This window comes from Bombus vosnesenskii, unplaced genomic scaffold (genome assembly GCF_011952255.1).
Source record: "Bombus vosnesenskii isolate JDL3184/JDL3185 unplaced genomic scaffold, Bvos_JDL3184-5_v1.1 scf7180000013267, whole genome shotgun sequence".
Classification (NCBI taxonomy): Eukaryota; Metazoa; Arthropoda; class Insecta; order Hymenoptera; family Apidae; genus Bombus; species Bombus vosnesenskii.
Window position 1 is genome coordinate 8,040,281 of NW_022882927.1, and position 19,506 is coordinate 8,059,786.

At 41.8% G+C, this 19,506-nt stretch overlaps 1 protein-coding gene and 1 long non-coding RNA gene across 2 annotated transcripts in view; one reads left to right on the forward strand and one right to left on the reverse strand.

The window, feature by feature from the left end:
• LOC117230780 (alpha-2B adrenergic receptor) overlaps positions 1-19,506 on the reverse strand; it is a 114,096-nt gene that overhangs the window by 59,705 nt on the left and 34,885 nt on the right. The gene's annotated exons all lie outside the window — the stretch shown is intronic.
• LOC117230783 overlaps positions 1-19,506 on the forward strand; it is a 62,224-nt gene that overhangs the window by 39,896 nt on the left and 2,822 nt on the right. The gene's annotated exons all lie outside the window — the stretch shown is intronic.

Consider the following 19,506-nt stretch of genomic DNA (forward strand, 5'->3'; position numbering starts at 1 on the left):
TCGTTCGACGAATCTTTATACTGTTTGCACAGATTTTCAGAGATAACTTTATAAAATTCGTCGTATTCATGGAAAAAGATTCTGCTCTCTTTCTTTATTCTAATTTCCACTTTTTCCTCGAGTTCATGAATAATATCACGAGAGTGGGAATTCGTGTGAATGACAAGTGACAGAAAAAATGCGGACACGTAGAAAAATTTATATTAAAAATGTTTGTATTACACCATTAGTGGAGAAAGATAGAAGAAGGAAGAAATGATTTGGCGAGTGCACCAACAAGCAGCAAAAATTTGTCCGTAACCCAACGTTTCTGTGACCATCATTTACGCTTCAACACATGCACATCAAACGTACCCGAAAGAAATATTCTCGAAATAAATAGGTACGAACAGAACGATATCACACTTGAAAAAACCTTGAGAGAAACTCGGCGTGTTGCAATCGCCGATGGAATGTCAACGACGGCTGTGTCCAGAATGAATGTTTCACCCGGCACTCGACCAACTGAAACAAGAATGGCAATGCTCATACCGTCGATTCTGCGAACGGATCATTGACAACAATTTTAACGATAACCCGCTGCGAACACCAGCGGCGGTAATAACAGTAACGTCGTAATACCGGTATCTAGAAGCAGCTAACAGCCGGCATCGATGCAAACTCTATTCGTAGACGTTGAAGACAGACGCTGCCACTGCTTCCCCAGTCCGATGATCGTTCGTTTCAGGAATGCCAGATATTAAAATACCGCAGACTCTCGAGTCTCGCGTACCAGCTCAACCGTTATCCTCGTCCTCCGTTCACCCTCTTCGTTCTCTGCGTTAAAAGCCACCCTCTTTTCTTAGCACAGTTGGTCTACTTTTCTACCCTCGTTTCGTTTCGCTTCGTTTCGACGAACTTTTTGAGAAAATATTCTATGGACAGATTGAAAATAATGTCTCTTTGCCTTTCTATTAGATTCTGTCTCTTTAATACTGTTCTTGATGTTTCAATATCGTGGTAATTAGTCTCTTTACATTTCTTTCGAGTAAAGCAGCTCTTAATTTTAATGTAATGTAATTTATGTAACGTTAACACAAATATGGAGGTATTATCATTAGTAATTAATAAAGGAATTTTTCGTATAGGAAATTGCGTCCTGAAACGAATAAGAATTGTAAGGATATAAGGTTCTTCAAACGCAATTTCGATCTCTGTGACAGATTCGTTTCTCTTCGACACTTTGCAGCCTTCTGTTCTCGTCATAAAATCACATAGAACGCGTAAAATTGCAAGGGTTTAAAGTTCCTCGAACTATCCGAATTTCTATGACAAATGCATCTCTCTAGTTTCCCCCTTTGACACTTCTGTTCTTCTCGCAAGATCGCGTAGGCGATATATTCATAACGAGAGCGAATATCAAATCGTGTGGCTGTTACGAAGATAACGATACCACAGCTCGGAGCGCTTTATCACTTCAGTCCTGGGAATTGTTTCGGCACAGTTGCGTCGAAAGCTTGCATAAATTTAGTGGAAAGGCTGGTGGAAAAGTCATGGCATATTCGGGAAGAGTCGCAATCACGCGGCACGTTTACATTTTGCCGGACGTTCGAAAACGAAGTCAATTAGCCAGTTATAAATCGAAACAATAGTTTCACTCGTGGGCGAACAAGTTTTGCAGGCAAATCATACCATGGCGTAGCTTTTATTATAAAATTCAAACGAATTGTCCATGCACGTCGTAAAACTTGCGGAGTTTTCACGATAGAAGCAATTTTCCGAGAATCGTAAAAACTCGAAATTGCCATTTTATTTTCCGCAACATGTCGTACTCGAACGAAGAACAAATCATCGGAGTTTGGCGAGTGACGAGTGAGTCAATTATTATTCTTCGTTCGTGTGTCGAATTTCGATGTAACGTCCAGGTTTTAAATTAACGAGATGCACACGCACGCGCATACGCATTCGTCTATCAACCTGGTATCTATAATTCTGACAAATGGCAGACTTTCATCAGGCCTCTCAGCCAGCTATTCGTTCTACCTTGCCTCGCCACTCTTGTTAGTCCAACTACTTACCATCGTCGAGGATCGACATCGAGCGCTAGTAAGTATTCAATCGGATAAGAGGCGCACAGCCGTCGCGCCATGTCGGTGAACCTTCGCCCTCGCGCGGCTTTCTTCCAGTGAGCTTCCAATAAAAGGAATATGTTCTGCTCGTGAAGTGAAGTGGACCGAATCGAGATGCAACAATGCACTCTTCCATCTTCTCGTTCGTCGAAACTTCGATCGTTTTCTCGGGTACGAAATAAAGGAAGCGCGGGAAAGCGGGTAGTTTCATCGCGGGGGAGAGCATCAATCTTCGGGGATCAGTTTTATTTCAATCTCATCGAGCATCGTTGGAATGTATTTCTTTCTTTCTTTCTTTCTTCCATCGGGATTTTTTCCCCGCGTTCACCAGAGGTAGAGAAACGTATTCAATGAGCGAGAAATTGTCGACGACAAACCCTTGCGACGATTAAAGCAATTAAATCGACGGCTTATTGTTGAAAAACGTCGATACGCGGTTGCGGAATAGCTTAAGAAGCCACTCTCGCGATACCACGCATCCCATTTCGAGTTCTCTCGTTTTGTTCACCAGGGATTACGACATTTTTTTCTCTCGTTTTTTGTTTTTTTCGAATTTGCCAGCCAGAAACACCGACAGTTTCCCTTCGATATTCCATCGGGAAAATCCACTGTCGAATGGAAATTGTTTACCATGCTCTGATAAATGGCTGATGCGGCCAGCTTTAAAACCCATTTTTGCCGCTGAACCATTCTCCAACCATTCCCCTCACCTTCTATCCCCACACCATCTCGCACTTTATTCGAAACTCTCAACTCGGATAAGCTGCAAATTCGTTGAAACTGTGGATCACATTTCGTAAATCAAGGTAGCTCCTCCCGAATCATTTATCAGAGCCGAACGACGACAGCTACGAGAAGAGGTGTCGGCAGATTCAGTCGCCAAGTGGCGTTTCGGGCCGCATCCGGCGAACCGCGAGGATAGTTCGTTCTCGCGACGACCGCACAACTCGCAACTTCAAATGGGATATTAATGTCCAGCGTCGACTTGTGCGCGCGCCTCGGGCCATTTCCGGCCGGAACAACCGACTGTTTACGAGGGACACGCTCCCGACAGCGGTTTCCAACGGTTAACAGCTAGCAGCGATACACGTCCTGGGTTCTAGGTGCTTTGCGGTCTCGCGATCTTCCCCAAAATTCACGCTGCTGCCTCAGCACAGCCAACCACTTGATATCGAATACGTTCATTCGGTACTCTAGTCCAACTTTGTTTTCATCGCGTCGACACGCCCTCTACCAAGGTTTGTACAGTATATTCGAATAGTCGTGGAGAAGACGGACCGTAATGTTCGTCATCTTCGACACGGGATAATTTGTGAAATCGTATTCTCAGTTGAGATGTCCACTGGAAGGTTACTGTATTTTGTAGTTTGTTGTTTGACATACACTGCGAGAGGAAAGTATTTCGACACCTACCATGGGAAGCTTCTATGTTCCTGTTGTGTGTGATGTAAGAAACATTTTGAAATTTCATTAGAACCATAACGACACACGACTGTCATATTTTAGGTACTGTCGGTTTTAGAATATGGTATTTTTTTTTTTTTTTTTTTTTAGACGATTTATTAATATTAATTGACTAATTTTTTTCATACTTGCCCGGATCATTATGTACTTGGATTTGAATTCTAACTTTAAAGACTAACTCGAAGATTGGAAAATAGAGAAAAATGAAAGGTTTATTATTATTTATATCGCTTGTGGGATGAGCGTATTATTTATTTCGTAAAAATTAAACAGTGATTGTGAATAATGAAATTAAGAAATTTACAAACGTTCATTTGGTACTTTAATTCCTCCTAGATGTAATTTCCCAAAAGGTACTCGCTCCATTTACATACCCGTACCAATGGAAGTTCAATTATTTACTATAAATAATAATTTCTGTTCTCACGGACCTATGAAATTCATATTGCAATTGGAGAGGAGTAGTTGGTTGATATTCGGAGATTTCCAGAACTTCGTTGCTTTCGACACTGTAAGATATTGCGCTAGACGTATTGGCGTGGTTGATCTAGAAATTGGTCATGGCAGTAATTGGTGGAGTCCTGCGGGCATAACTTTCGCTAAAACTTTACCACTACTGGCAATCTATATGTTCGTGTGCATTGTGTGCTGAGGCAGCAATTCCCATTTTGCTTCGGGGCTATAAACTGCAACTATCTCTCTACTCTACTATACGCAAATGCTAATCATCCTTCGTCATTTTAATTGCTCCGAATTAACAATTGAAAAAATGCAAACTGACGAATATCGTTAAAATAACATACGCAGAGATAAACAGAGAAAATTCCGTATGCAATACGAGTATCAGCAAGTTGAAAGAAAATGCCTGGTCGCACGTTTCCATTTATCCTGAAACCACTGGCCACTGAGGTTCAAACTTCGGATCAAGAATTTCAGTACATACCGTGTATACATAAGAGGTTAATTTGGAATTCTCTTTTCGTATACCACGCTCCGTTGCCTCGGTTTATCCGTTCAGTTTACGGCAACATGATAGGGTTGTGCGTCCGCAGGGGATGCGAAAGATCCGGGCATAGTGGTTCGACAGAGAATGCCAACTAATTCATAACTCGTCCACTATCTCGCGATTCGACATGATTCTCTTCATCCTGGAGTATTTTTATTGGCAAATTTTGTAATCTTACTCTTCGATCGCTGCATTCATTGGCCAACTATATAAAAACACGTATTTGTTAGAACTGTAATCTTCTTCTATTTCAGATATAAAACAGCAACGATATGAATTTTTGTCAACAATCTACGAGAATTTTCCGTATATATGTACGTTTAGTATCAAGGAAAGAAAGTTGAAACGAATGTAGAGCGGATAGTGAAATATTACGTTGCTCGTCGAAATATCCGTACAGCCTAGTACAAAAGAATCAAGATCCATAGCAGGACGTCCAGCACGAATATTGACGTTCGTATAATCCTCGAGAATAGTTAAATCAGGAGGATTTGTATCCCATCCAAAACTGCGGATTTCCTTCCTCCATTAAGGCGCGGCAGCTCGATGGCCTAGAAAATTCGGATCCAGAAGCATCGGCAAGCAAATCCCGACGTTCGTCATTTCTGCGAGTAATCAACGATTTTCGAGGTTTCTCGTTACGTTAAAAAATCCACGTCGTTTGCGGCAGTAGACACACGTAACGGAGAGAGCGCATTCGCGATTGAAAGCGAACGTCAATGGGAGAAAGAGCGATGTAACCGAGTCAAGAAACGCCACTTTCGACGTTTGAAGCGGAAAAGGGTCGGAGAGACGATCGTCTGGTGGATTTTACTTGCTGGATTCCTGACTGTGATGGCGGGGCCCCGTTATTGCCAAGCGGACAGAAAAATCGATAAGAGTGGCATCCACTTTCGATTCGCCAGAGCTAACGTCTCACCGCATTTTCTCACCGCGTGACACTCGTACCCTGTTTCCACCCCTTCGAATCTCATCCGACCGCCCTTTTTTGCAGATTTTAGGTGGTTAATCCGAATAGAAGGCTTTCCCTGAAACGAATCTCTACCTAGAACTCTGGCGACAATTCTATAGTTTTTTAGAGGCTGAAATATAGAGAGGATCTACTTCAAAGATATCGGAATAAGGTAGAGTTATTCGAGTCGGATGAATATTTGAGTCCAGCTGAGTGTAATTTGTCTCGTAATTCGTCAAACCTAGCCACGAACAATTTTTAAGCGTCTCACATTTAAAAACAAAGTATTTAATTCGTCATTAGGAGTATGAGATTTAAAAAATATGTGATAAATCCACGATTTTTTTGTTTTTGTAAGAAATGACAATAATATTAGTTTAGTTGTTACGTTATCTTTTCTTTACTATTGTTAATACTGCGTAATTAATGTTATTCGAATGTTCAAAAGGGCGATAAAAATACATGTCCGATCCGAAAATTGAAATAGTTTTGACGTCGGAGTTGAAAACGTATTAGAATTAAAAATTGCTCTTTTATAAGAGAGAGAAGATATTTCTTATGGTGCCTTCCAAGTTTGATCTTCGATTGTCCCTTCGAGTGCTTCATCTCACATCGCTCTTGCACGCTGTGCTGCTACGATCTGAAAATTCGCGGCGTATCGATGAAGATCGATTTAATTAGCGGCGGTGAATTTATCGGCCGTCAAAGGATTACCGCGATAAAACGATTTAGCCCGCGGCGTATCCGATTCCACGTCCGTTTTCCTTTCTTTTCTTCTCGTCGGTGTTCATTGTGCCCGGGCAAATGACGCACGAAGATTCGATTCGACTGGTAACCCAGGTCGGATTAAACGTTCCACGCTCGTCGACGTTGGGCATTCGTTAAAACACCAGTCGACGACGATTCTTTTTAGCCACTGCTGCTCCGGGACCTCGAATTCTACGATTCGCCTTTTCATTTTACAACGAGCCACACCGGTGTGCACGGAATCGTCGCAGCCGCGATATCGATTACCCGATCCATTTCCCTGTCGCGTAAAGGACGAATAAAATACTTGGGCCGAGTGGATTAAACCAGTGAAATAGCGTGGCGCTCTCGATTCGTCGTGACCTCACGGCGCGACCGATACCGTGAGCTGCTATTCACCCGAAGCCCGTAAGCCAACGCTAATTATTTCGACGATGCAAAATCGAGACCCGTCGCCTATTGCCTTTCTTTCATTTCTCTTCGTTTTTAATCTGAATAACGGAAAGCCCGTTGTTCTAGCTCGGTTCACTCTAATGCTAGCTACCTTGAATCGAGTATCGGCCTCGTAGTTCGTCAACGGTTCTTCTACCATGTCGAAACGACGCGAAAAGACGAGACGTGCAGTGGCTTACGAAAATATATCAATGCTTGTGGATAGAATAGCGATTTTACGCAAATTTATCATCAATTAATTGATCGAAAATCCTCGGTCTTCTTAATAATTTAAACCGAGTGTTACACATTTTATAAAGGATCAAGTCGTAATACTTACAAACTGGAATGTACATGCCACATATGTTTCGTTTCCGAGCAACGCGCACAAATCACTCACTGCTACCACTGGCTGAGTTATTGTTCGAACGAGAAAGAAACGAAACGACACTGGAATCGTCACCGAGTGTGTTCGTTCTTCTCCAGCCGGATTACGACTCCTTCTCTTATCGAAGCTAAATCAGAATTCATCGGTAGCGTGAAATCCCTTGCGATTTTCTTCTTCTGGATCTTCCTTCTTCTGTTCTTCATTATTCTCTGGTTCTCTGTGTTTTCCGAGTATCGATTACTTCTTTCAGAGCTGTTCATTACAGTTCTTGTTCTCTTTATGTATATCGAACGTGGACAAATTTTCTACCCAATGTGTTTGGTCGTTCAACTAAACTGCCTTCAGTGAAAAACGTAAAAGATCCAAAGATATCAAAACTTTTCGAAATTCCAACACAAAGCATTGCCAGGAACCAGCATTGCATATATTTTAGCCCATTTTTATCATCGCTTTCTTTCCTCGGTCTTCTCCACATCTCCCTATCTTCCAAAACCTATTTTTCTTTTCCGCAAACTTTCTTTCCGCATTTCATTATACAGTATTATTTCTCAAACTCCTCCTTTCTCGACCGTTACATTCACCGACGCAATTTTAGCCAAACTTACATGTACATTTCACTACGAAAGTTCCATCGAAATTTCCCGTTAAGCGACCGCGCGGTTAACAGATTAACTTGACGCGAGAGAAGTTCGAAAACGAATGTATCTCAACAACGAAACCTACCACGACAGATGTTATCGAATTGCATAATAATTCGTCTTTCTTCGGTAACTTCCCGATTCGTTCTACCTGTCCGAGGAATGGAAGCTCTAAGTCCGAAGACCTAGAAAGGTCTGTAACATTTCATCCCTCTTGCATCAAGTGTAATGAATTCAACAGTTGAGAAGCTTGGACGAATGAAATCTCCCAGCGAGCATACTCCGTGTAATAATACTAAAAACATAGAAATTTCAGAATTTTTACGGAGGTCAAGTAAAAGAACGAAAGAAGAGGCACCGTTGTTCCCGATCGATCGACCGGCTTAGCGGTGGCGTTGCTCTCCAAAGCGGGCCACCGGTCGATAAGCCGATTGCGTGTTTAGAACGCTAATAAAAATGATAAGCGATAGCTCAGCCGGCGGGAAGAGGCGGCCATCGAGGGGTAAATTGGTTCGGTGAACGATAAGAAAGATGCTCAAACTTCTTAACGATTTTTCCTCTTATTTATCGCGGTCCACGTCCATTTTCTGGAACCCGCTGCCAAAATTACCTCGTTCGAAATCACGATAGTACGTCTGTCGTGATGAAGCGACCAATTATATCGTGCGTGTATTTCACGAGTGTCGGAGCTTGAGATAATTCAACTTTGAGTTAGAAGGATATTAAAACCTTCCAAAGTGAATTCCAAGCGCTAAGAATGGAAACTATTTATTATATTTAATTATCGTTCCTTACAGTTTATTCCTTTTTGTCGGTGGAAAGATGAAACCGGTAAGTAAGAAAGAACAAAATCATAAATATAAGAAGGAATGTAGTGATAGAAACAAGCCTTCACCGTAGTAATCATCATCCATCTGCTGCGTTTGTTCAGAATCCCCTGAAATTGTGGCTGACGGGTTTATTATCTGTCTAGATTCAAAATTGCACCTAGTACTAGCTCGTAACTGACATTTGTTAATTGTAATGTTGATAATATCCCGCGGGATACCTAACAACACGGAGTCGTGTTTCACGTGCTGTTGCTGCACAAACGTCAAAAACAGAAACGTAACGTCGAATGGCCGAACAGTTGGCCAATTTTATTTGTCCAGTTGTAATTTCGCTGACAGCGCGTAGGTACGCGCCACGAGCCAACACACTGGCTTAAATTTCGCAACGTGCGATCGATCGGCAACGCATCGGCACGTCTCGTTAAAGTTTCACGCCGATCAGGAAGTTTTGTGCACGTCATGGAAAAATATGTCTCGGCCCAGTTCGTTCATACGTCGCTATAACGACCGCGATAAAATTTCAAAAAATTCAACCGACTATAAATCAGAATATCGAAATTACATCTCTCGTTGAGATTTCAAAGTTATTCGAGCGTTAGAAAGATAATATTGAATTCGACCCTTTAGAATGCACGGTTATCTGCCAGGCGGTTTCAGAGAATTCTTAGTAATTTAAGTGTCTTGTTAATTGCTATTCTTTTTAAGTAAATCTAAAAGTAATTAGAGTTAGGGTCAATTATTCGTTACATTATCGAATCGCAAAATTTAACGAGGGCATTTTTAATACTAATTATACGTATAAGACTATCGTTCATGCTTTATACTAATTTTTTACCGAGTGCATATTTGCAATAAACGTCTCGTTACATTGCTAACGAAATTTCGAGAAATTTCTTAAAATAACGCACGATATATCCATAAAAATTGTCTACGGTAAATGTTCGAATACTTTCGTGAGCCATTGTCGAAGTCAGAGAAAGGAACTTCGTCAGAAGGAAAGATCAGTTTGGGAAATCATAAAGGACACGTCCACTTGAAAGGAACGAACTTCTGGAAATACACATGCTCGTTGTTCCACGTCTACTGTGTCTACTACTACATCACCGTAGCAGCTTCCGGCGAACGTGGCCGCCCTGGCTTCGAAACGCTGTCAGGAGATGCTTTGCTTTCACGGAAAGAAAGTTACCGTGCCGTGTCCCGGTTTAACACTGTTCAACCCTCTATTGTTTGCGTTAAAGCAATTTCGCTCGATTCTCGACGAGATAGGCCGGGTTAATGTTGAAAATTCGATAATCGCCGGATAATCCACGTACACCGACCTGCTGATAGACTCTAGGCTGATTGAATCGCGGTATATGTATAGTTGAATACATGAATCGAATTGAAAATGTTCGTATATAGATAGTAGTTTGAATCCTGGCAATAGTTGATTCGGTTCTGAAACGTAAGGAGAAGAAGAACACGCACTTGCACGTATTTGCTCGTTTCATTTGAGAACGGGACACGTTTGTAACGCGCAGTACATCGAGTTCTGCCTTGTTGAAACACTCCCATTGCAGATACGCCAACTTTGTTATTTCGCTTAACGATATAGAACGTCGCGTTCTTCGGCTACTGTTCTTGTACCAAGTTATCGTGACGAGGCAAACGCTATTTCTATTTACCATCCAGTAGCAATTCTATTCGTCGTTACGCGGCGATATCTGATGCATTCTAAAGCGCCATTTAAGACGGAAAACAGTAATAGAATATTGTCGATATTTGGACAAACGATTTAAGGAGCTACTCTGGAAATTTATTTCCGTAACTATTTTGCCGAATAATCATTTGGATAATTATTTTCGAAGAGACGTTCAATTTATTTGTACTATATATTTTCATCTTTTTCGACCATATAATCTAGTGGCATTTACGATCGCAGTTTTATCTTGCATTAGCCTTAAAAGCTAAAATTGATCATTCTAGCGTATATAACTTTTTTCATCGTACTTTACATACTTTTTACATTCTTTCCCATTAAAAAAATTGTCCTTTTGTTTCCATTACACCTACATCGTTTAGCACTTTAACTTCTCAATTAGAAAGAAAAGAAATATGATACGAATGGGTTAGTAGCCGGTGTAGCGTTGTACTTCGATAAAGCTAGCCGGAGTTCGCAAAGATATCCAGTAAACTTACAGTCTGACCAATGGCAACACGAATCGGTTGCACGAAGATCGTATCTTTCTTCGAATAAAAACGCGTGTCTCGTTCCTCAAACTTTAAAAAGACTCGACCCGCTCCGTACTCCCGTGAGTCTTTTACCAGCAGCATTTGCAACATGCCCGCCTCGTGTTCGAACAGTCTACACAAAAGTCACGTACGTGTATCCTGAAGCATGGACCTCACGAGAGAAAGAAAATAGACTGGTACACTCACGCTCGTATCGTTTTCCCTTCCGACCATCATTTTACTACGTTCACGGTCAGATTGTTTTATTTCCGTATATTTTTATTTTTCCTCGTTCGATATACTTCCTTGTTCTTTGCGTTTTACCGATATCGATACGGAGATCGAATTGCGTTTCAAAGCGACGTTCTCGCATCACACGCTTAACCAGGGAACGTGGGAAACAATATAGAACACCGCGGGAAGTTTTAGCTGTTTCTCGTGACCGTTCGCTGAAAGTACATTTCGCGGAGTAAACTGATCGTCAATTTTCTTGCAGATTCGTTCAACGCCGTACGAAAGCCTTATTCCATTCACCAGCTCTCTCTACGAATAATCGGACCTTTAGGTGAAACATTGCAACCGGAAATTGAGAAGGATCCATCTCTCTGATAGAAAATTCGTACAACTGATTTATATTTAGGATAATTGACTGGGATACGTTAATAGGCTTAAATAATCATCCATCGAATGAAAGATTCAAAGCGTGTTAATTATTATCAGCATTCTGCATCGATTGCCGATCAATATGAAATTAACGTGTCGTAGTTGGTTATTCGTGGACTTCCATATTTCATCGTATCGATCGACCTGGCCAACTCGAAATAATTAAACGATCCAATGTCCGAGCTGGTGCCTCCGGCGCGTACCTTTTCTCGTTTTGCCGTTTCATAGGCAAAGTTTCGAGCACCTTTTAGAAACACCCAGGGCCGTGGGGAGGAAAAAAAAGGAGAGTGGCGAGTGGCGAGCGAGAGGTAGTGTGGCGGACACGATGAAAAAGAGACGCCATGGAGAAACGATATTGCGTGAAAGGAAAGCGGTAAATGGGATGGGGGTGAAAGGATGAGGAGGTTGCTGCAGATCGATGTTCCTCCTACCACCGACTTCCTCTCGGTCTCTGTCGCTGCCGTTCTGTCCCGTTTCTCTTCCCTCTTTTACCTTCTGCACTGTACACGATGCCCAGTTTTCGTTAATACAAGGCCGGTCAATAGCAAGCCTCGAAGCTGCAAGCTGTTTGTCATACACCCCCCGAAATACATTTCGTATTGGCAGACGGTTTGCGAGTGGACTATCGTCGAGACATTCCTGTTTATGCATTCGCCTATGTAGGCCATCCCCTGCGCCTCTTATTCACCGGTTGATTCTCGATACAGAGCGGATAAGCGCCGCTTTCTCCAAATTATTTACGTTCGTTTACGTGACTCGACTTCGATACACTATCGCGATGATGCATTTAAGCTTACTGCGTATTTATGTCTCTATCTCGCTCTAGATTCAGCCGAGGAAGAGAATTTTAATACGTTTCAAGAAAATTATTATCGTACGATTGAAACGAGAAATCATAGGACGATTCTCTCTTACATCGACTACAAAACTGCCGTGAAAAAGAATTTATAACGATAAGAAAATTTAATTTGGTCGAAAATGACCCAAATAACGCAGCCGGATTTGAGACAATCTTCTCATATTTCAGCTTAATTTCTTGGGTTTCATAAATGGATAAATGAAAGAATTTTTTTCTAAGGATAAAAAGTATCTGTAACCTGTTTTACATTTTAACAGGGTAGTTAGCATGCGAAGTGTCGTACTCAGTCTGACAGGGTGAAATATATTGCATCTATAGAGAGAATCATCCCATTCGTTGCAAAAGAAAAGATAAATGTCATAAGAGTGGAGTGCGATAGTGCGTGAAACATAGTCGCGATATATTTCTCGTTGCTCTTTAAACGGTCGGGATTCTTTAACGTCCTTGATAACAGAATTTGCAGCAGGTTCTCGGTTTATTGACCATTTGAGCGTTTCGTGCGTTTACTTTCCAGTCAGCCTATCTAGAACGATGGTTCGTTAAATAAAGAACCAGGGCTACCGTGTACGTGTGATGCGATGAAAAATCTAGTAGTATGGGACGGTCATTGGCCAGCCAAGAAATACTCTGCTCACTCCTACGATTTTCTCTCTTCCTTTATACAAAGAAGATGAAGCTATTCTACGGTATCAATCTCTGGAAGATCTCTAAATGACCACAGCGAGTTGATGAAACCTTTTTCAGTCGTCGATGAAAAATTTAATTCGATGAAAAATTCAACAGAGCGAGTCGATGGTCGAACGATTTGAAGTAAAATGGTAAGGAAGCCATGGTTGAAGGATGGCCAGCACTGATTACCAGCAAACTAGCTCCTAATGATGAAGAATGGATCGAGCTAATCCCCGAGGCCAGACCGTGTACCATGAAACAGATAAGGCATAAAATAGTGGCCGTGGACGTAGCCGCTTTGTACTCGAGAGGCGAACGTCTCTTGCCGGTGAAACGGCCCAGGCCGCCTTCCTTTTCCTTCTTTCACCACTAAAAATAAAGCTGGCCGGATAATGTGGGACACTGTTTCCCTTCGAACAATGCCTCAGCGTACCATTCAACGCGCACCAGTTTTTTTCGATGTCTCTCTTTCACCAGAAGGCCTGCTTCTTGAACCTCGTATAATAAGCGATCTCTCCCTCTCTGGTCGCCTCTTTCAGCTCCCTGTCAGATCCGAGTTGATACGCTCCCCTTTCGAGTACCTTAATCGCGCGCTATCCTACGTTCGAGATCGTCCTAAGTATCCACCGAAATCGTCCGGATTACACGGATCATAGCGTCGAACCGCCGATCATTTCTTGCCACTGATTCACGCCGATAACAATCAACGGCCATGTTTCGATTTATTCGTCGCGTCGGTTCCATCGTGAAATTCCATTCTACCTTTGACACGATACCCTGTCCGACGAACCAATCAAACGGGTGAAAAAAATTGCCACGACGATCGATCGCTTCGGCTCGCGGTCATTCATTGCCGCGATGTAGGAATTTCACAGGCGACTGGCTACCGAAATTAATAAACTTTATCTAGTACGCGTAACGAGACCGACACAAATATTTAATCGGTCTACCGATACTTATTGACTTTCCGGGTTGGGTGAAGCGTGACGAACCATCGAAAAAATATATCGAAAAAAAAAAAAAAAAAAGAAAAATATGTACAGGCGCGGATATCCAGTGAATTATGAGATAGTCGTACCTCGATACACTTAGCTTCAGATTTCACGAAATATTCAGATGCTGTGGTTGCTATGGCACAAAGCGACAGTAAGTCGGTAATAGTCTGAATTTTTCCTTCTTCTTCCTGTAGGTCATCTTTTATCGACATTTACGTATCGTCATTGATCGATTAGTATTTTTATAGAAATATCGCGTTCTTTGATCAATATGTTTTTGATGGTTCACTGGAAGAGGAAGAAACGTACCGTTATCTCGCCGTTAAATTATGCCTGATACGTACAGGTATGTAGTCAATGAACATAATTTGCAACGTAACCATAATTACTGATCATGTGCGGCTCAGGTGTCCGACAGTCTGACAGTCCGGATTTATTGTAGCTCCTCTCTAATTGCTGCTAAATTATTCTCAGGCTATTATATCTACAATGCTATTAAACTGATTAAATGCTCGACAATGGTGAACGTTTAAGACGTATACTACTAGCATTATTATACATTTTCCTATTCGATATTTGGAATGTGGTTCTCTGTTAATATAGACGAAGATAGTGACGATGTACAATCTCAAAAGTTAATCTTCCATAAATTTCGAATAAGATTAATTGTTGCATAAATCCGCGTATCTTCCACAGATACTCGTTGTTACAATATGTGCTTTCCACGGGTAAATTGTTATCTCGAACAGAAGTTGAGTGAGAAGTTGAGAGTGGTATTTGGCCAGGTTTTAAGGAAATCATCAGTTTGAGATTGGAATTAGAACGATCCAACACCTCGTTAAACCCTAAAACTACTCGAATAGCGAAACTTCATGGAACTTTGCCTTCCGGAGCTACGGCAACTTCATCGAACGTCGCAATTTATTAGATATCCGAACGTTATCGAGACTCCGAGTATTAATGTCTGTAAATCGAGCTTCGTCGTTGCTTCTTAATGAAATTTTGGCAAAATTCTTGATCACGATCCAAGGAAAATTCCCAAATTATATCATATCTTATCTCCCAAGAATAATAAATTATCATTCGATGAGAGTGAAAGGAGTCGTTGACTGGAGACCTAATTCTTTTAACTGCGACCTCTGGTATCTACGATCCATTCGTTCAGAGAAATGACAAGTAAATTGAATAATGTAAAATCAAACGGAGCGACGAGTAATTTAATCTAGTAGTTATATTGGTGAAAAAAAAGTAATAGAAATGAACGGAGCACATATTTCTGAGAATCCTTAACCGTAACCCTTCTACTATTCCTATGTCCGAGTTACGCATCGCCTGCAGCCTAATGAAATCAATTAACCGCGTTGAACGATGAAGTAGCGCTAACATTTGCCAAGTGGTCGCATTTATGTATATGTATGCGATCTATCGAGAGTACGCTTATCAGTTGTGTGTTTGTCGGATGCAGGGTGCTTTGGTCGCAACCAAGCATCGATCATCTCACGAACCGCGCTGTGATCCTGTCAGCTGACAATCCACTCGATTGTTGCTCCACCGACTTAATGAAACTAATTAGTCACATTCGTGCCGGCAGAGGCACGAACGTTCGATCATCGTACAATGCTGCTTGTATCAAGCCTCGAAGGTGCTCTCGATAACGTTGCTCTCTGCGGATGTCCGATTGCGAACACTCGGAATAACGCGTCGTTAACGTGTCTAGAAGGATAATGGCGCCATGGGGAGGAGTTTCTGTACCTGATTGCTCGGCCGTTACCTCTGCCCCTAAAGGAAATTCAACGTATGAGAGCTCGATGCGTATAATACCCACTTCAAACCCATTTGCATATAGACTGGTCGAAGTAGAATGAGTTTTATAGGCGACGGTAGATGGTTATGGAGATCCTTGCCAAAGTGGAAATTCTATGATTTTTCAGGTGCCTGTAGAGGAATGTGGATATAAGAGTGTGGAAACTTGTCTGCCTTGTCGTATAAGAATAATAAATTAAAAGCAATCATAAAAAAAAAGAGCGAAAAGTATTCAATTTGTATGAAATATTCGACAAATGTCTGAAATACTTATAATTGTCGGTATCACTATAGAGTATAGAGGAATTGATTCGTAATTGAATGTCTTTGGACGTTTAATACATTCGCTCTACAAAATAGAGATTAAATGCAAAACGTTTGAGTACGTCGATATATCGCCGAGTGTTGGAGTGTGGTTCGTGAAGGATATTGACATTTTTTAACCTGCGGACCATATGGGTGTAAAAGGAAAGGGACAAAAAGAGGAACGGTCAGTTACAGAGCGTCGATCGATTTATTGCATCGTTTTACCAGTTATTTCAGTTATTTTTCATATCTTCGCTTCCATTCAAAGTTATCTTAATTTTCAGTATTTTACAATATAATTCGTCTTTCGATATTACGTACTTTTATTTCTTCTAACTTTTACTTTTGCTTAGTGTTATAGAATAGGATTATACCGTCGTACGACAGAATTACTTATTAATAAATTCAATTTAAATGCAAGATGAATTCAACAGAGTATGGAAACTTATTTTTCTTCTGGATGCCAAGCGTTAATGAAATATCTTCGAATTTCGAATACATTTAGTTCAGAATTTAAAAGAGTACGTAGTTCAATAACCTCGTTATCTCGAAACTGGTGACTCCTTTCCGTCTCAGGTGCTGGTTATATACACGAGTCAATGAAATTAATTACAGTCGACGCCTGCGCGACCTAAACCGAATCTCGCAGCCGCTTATTTACCCTTGCGAATGATGCTCGACATTCGACTGCGTCGTACGGTTAGGCCGATATAGCGGCCGCGTTATTTACGAACTCGACAATTAGCGAGGCATTCGAGAGGCCGCCAGAAGGAGGGTTAATGAAATTAATCGGTCACGTAGCACAGGCCACGACAAAAGATCGCCGGCTGCTTCGTTAGCGGCCCTGGATGTAATTATCGGCTCTTGTATTCATCTTGATGAGATGTACCGATCAACGAGGATATTGTAAAACGAAGGTGATAATCAAAGCAAAGCCATTCTTAAAGCTCGAGGAAAAACAACGTTGTTACTTATCGAGAGTAGAACAAATTTCGAATGTTGGTCGTTTTATTGTTCGCGTTGTCTCGCAAGACGAAGTGTCTCGAAGAGTAATTAAGTCGACGAGTCTGGCTCTGAAACGAGAACCTTTCAGGCGTTTCCCTGATGACCGGCAATTGAATTGATTAAGTGTCTACAAAGCTCGAGATCTCTTCCGGCGTCAAGGATATATCCCTTGGAGTAGCTCTGCTTGTTATCTTATTTTCTCTTACATCGGTGTCATTCTGTTTATCACGGCGCAGTTTCATCATTCTCTCGCCAATCTTATCGAACGGAGTAATTTCTAGGAAGACCAACAAACATTTCGCGGACAAATTGGATTTGCGTGGTCGCGATGAGTGAGTCAGACACCCGAGTCGTCCGAGTGTCTGCTAAGGAACAGCTGCGAACCAAAATCATCCAGGACTTCTTTTCCATTCTCATTAGTGTTCGGGTACACTTTCCAGTTCTCACCAACCCAGACCTCCATTTCCTTCTCTAAAATCCTTTCCCCTCGATTCCCACGTTTCTAAGAAGAAATCACCCTCGAAATCCCTTCAGAGTGGATCGGACTAAACGCATTAATTCCAAGAAATTCAATCCGTATTAAACCATTCATCCTTCGAGCTCTTCCTGGTTACGATGATAAATGAAAGAGTAACCGCTCGGCAGAGGGTCCTTCTTTCTTCCCGATGAGCCTACGCTGCGGCTCATCAGTCTCGTCGAACCAGGCCACCAGGACTTAACGGGTTAGCAACAAACGGTTCGCCGTTAAAAACCCTCTTCACCGTTGATCGTCGCCAGGCCAACTAATGAAACCCGTCGATCACGTTTGGTGACACGTGCACGAAGGTCACGACCACCTTTTCCATCGAGCCACACAGATAGTTGTCTTTCTCTGTTGCCTCATAGCGAGGCACCAGGACGCTCGTGGACGAGAGAGCAGCGCCTGTGTGTTCGCAGATAAGGCAGAAACACTGGAATTGTATATATCGATCCTCGGTTTCGATAAGATACGAGAACCCTACAGCCTTGGGCTCGGGTTCACGAGCAGCTGCTCACGGGAACAATTTTGGCCGGGACGAAGGAGTGCGACAGCAAGGAATAAAAGGGATAGGAAGAGAGAGAGAGAAAGAGAGAGAGAGTGAGAGATGGTTTTGTTCTCTTCTCTTTACGGCATCGATCGTTCGGAACCGTCCTTTGCCCAGGAAGAGTAGGAACCTGGTAATGAAGGAAACCGTTCCTTCCTCGCCTCTACTAACGCGGATCAAAAGTTTCACCGATGCATGAACCACGCTCGTCGTTCGTGGTTCTCGACGAATAGCTACAGTTGCTCACGAAAGTATCCGAACACGTACAGCAACTTTCAGGAATGTATGTTACGTGCCTTATATGAGAGATTTTAAAATTTCATTAGTAGAGCATAATGAGACGCGACTGTTTGATTCTATTATTGATTATATTAGTCAAATTTGAAACTAAATTCGATATACTAGATATACCACTAACATTGTAATGAAATCTAACTATCGTGATTATATCGGTCAAATTTGAAATTTGAAATTTGAAATTTCGTCTCCAGTTTACCCAACCAATATAGCCACGGTGATTGAGTGTCATTAGAGTCTAACGATACGTTATAACGATATAACGTGAAATTTGTTTTCAGATTCGACCACTATGTAATTTCGAAATGTTTTACACAATAAAATTTTTTTATATGCACAAAAGTTCTCTATTACAAGTCATCTTTACACCTTTTACCGTAAATGAATTACGAACATTCAAACTGTAAAATATCCTCTTTTTTTCACCTTCTCTCACAGCCTCTTGTCTCGTGAATATTATGCCATGGTGTAGAAAAGAACAAGAAAGAGACCCCTACTTTTGCACGAAGAATAGGACAGTTTTCCATTTTAATTTCTTCGCGGAAGAAATCTCGTTTTCGAAAACTTATTTCACAATTTCGTCGTCTTTCCGTTCCAGGGACGCCGGGACGTGCATACAGCGGGAAAGTATTGCGTTCACGTTTCTTCCTTCTCAACACGTGTAGCCGAAACTTTCAGACGTCATTGTATCTTTTCCATCTTCCCTCATCCCTATTCCCTGCCTGTCTCCCGCCACCCTTTTGTCGCTTCGTCTTTCTGTCATCTATCCATCCACCAACCCCGAACCGAATTCATCTCGCGGATTCATCTCGCAAACTTTCAACCTTCGTCGCCCGACCCCTTCCTCGAATCGCGAAATTTTCTTTTCCTGCGACACCTGCAACTATTTTTCTACCGAGGAACTTTCGCAGGTCGAGAGATTCAAATCTCGAGAATCCTCGCGGTTATTACTGGTTCCTCGCGTCTTATAGGTAACGATAGGAAAATTTCGAGTCAGTTACGATTTATCAGGGGTTCACGTAGTGAGCAATGAAATTGTGCACGACTTCGAGATACCCAGCGTCTTATC